We start from the raw sequence: 1,749 nt of genomic DNA, 5'->3' as shown, positions 1-1,749 counted from the left end.
TAGATGTTAGATGTTAGATTAGATTAGATGTTAGGTTAGGTTAGGTTAGGTTAGGTTGGGTTAAGTTAGGTTAGGTTAGGTTAGGTGAGGTGAGGTTAGGTTAGGTTAGGTTAGGTTATATTAGGTTAGGTTAGGTTAGGTTAGGTTAGATGTTAGATTATAATAAATGGGAAGTTAGATGTTCGATGTTAGACTAGATTAGACGTTAGGTTAGGTTAGGTTAGGTTAAGTTAGGTTAGGTTAGGATGAGATGTTAGGTTAGATGTTAGATGTTAGATTAGATTAGATGTTAGGTTAGGTTAGGTGAGGTGAGGTTAGGTTAGGTTAGGTTAGGTTAGGGTATGTTAGGTTAGGTTAGGTTAGATGTTAGATGTTAGATTATATTAGATGGGAAGTTAGATGTTCGATGTTAGACTAGATTAGACGTTAGGTTAGGTTAGGTTAGGTTAGGTTAGGTTAGGTTATGTTAGGTTAGGTTAGGTTAGCTTAGGTTAGTTTAGGTTAGGTTAGGTTAGGTTAGGTTAGGTTAGGTGTTAGATGTTAGATTAGATTAGATGTTAAGTTAGATGTTAGATGTTAGAATAGATTAGATGTTAGGTTAGGTTAGGTTAGGTGAGGTGAGGTTAGGTTAGGTTATATTAGGTTAGGTTAGGTTAGGTTAGGTTAGATGTTAGATGTTAGATTATAATAAATGGGAAGTTAGATGTTCGATGTTAGAATAGATTACACGTTAGGTTAGGTTAGCTTAGGTTGTTAGGTTAGGTTAGGTTAGGTTAGGTTAGGTTAGCTTAGGTTAGGTTAGGATGAGATGTTAGGTTAGATGTTAGATGTTAGATTAGATTAGATGTTAGGTTAGGTTAGGTGAGGTGAGGTTAGGTTAGGTTAGGTTAGGTTAGGGTATGTTAGGTTAGGTTAGGTTAGGTGTTAGATGTTAGATTAGATTAGATGTTAGGTTAGGTTAGGTTAGGTTGGGTTAGGTTAGGTTAGGTTAGGTTAGGTTAGGTTAGGTTAGGTTAGGTTAGGTTAGGTTAGGTCAGGTTAGGTTAGGTTAGGTTAGGTGTTTGATGTTAGATTAGATTAGATGTTAAGTTAGATGTTATATGTTAGAATAGATTAGATGTTAGGTTAGGTTAGGTTAGGTTAGTTTAGGATTAGATGTTACATTAGATGTTAGATGTTAGATTAGATTAGATGTTAGGTTAGGTTAGGTTAGGTTAGGTTGGGTTAAGTTAGGTTAGGTTAGGTTAGGTGAGGTGAGGTTAGGTTAGGTTAGGTTACTTTATATTAGGTTAGGTTAGGTTAGGTTAGGTTAGATGTTAGATGTTAGATGTTAGATTATAATAAATGGGAAGTTAGATGTTCGATGTTAGACTAGATTAGACGTTAGGTTAGGTTAGGTTAGGTTAGGTTAGGTTAGGTTAGGTTAGGATGAGATGTTAGGTTAGATGTTAGATGTTAGATTAGATTAGATGTAAGGTTAGCTTAGGTGAGGTTAGGTTAGGTTAGGTTAGGTTAGGGTATGTTAGGTTAGGTTAGGTTAGGTTAGATGTTAGATGTTGGATTATATTAGATGGGAAGTTAGATGTTCGATGTTAGACTAGATTAGACGTTAGGTTAGGTTAGGTTAGGTTAGGTTAGGCTAGGTTAGGTTATGTTAGGTTAGGTTAGGTTAGCTTAGGTTAGTTTAGGTTAGGTTAGGTTAGGTTAGGTTAGGTTAGGTTAGGTTAGGTTAGGTTATGTTAGGCTAGG

Source organism: Dermacentor andersoni, unplaced genomic scaffold (genome assembly GCF_023375885.2).
Source record: "Dermacentor andersoni unplaced genomic scaffold, qqDerAnde1_hic_scaffold ctg00000051.1, whole genome shotgun sequence".
Classification (NCBI taxonomy): domain Eukaryota; kingdom Metazoa; phylum Arthropoda; class Arachnida; order Ixodida; family Ixodidae; genus Dermacentor; species Dermacentor andersoni.
The sequence above is the reverse complement of the archived record's forward strand: the minus strand, read 5'-3'. Positions refer to the sequence as shown.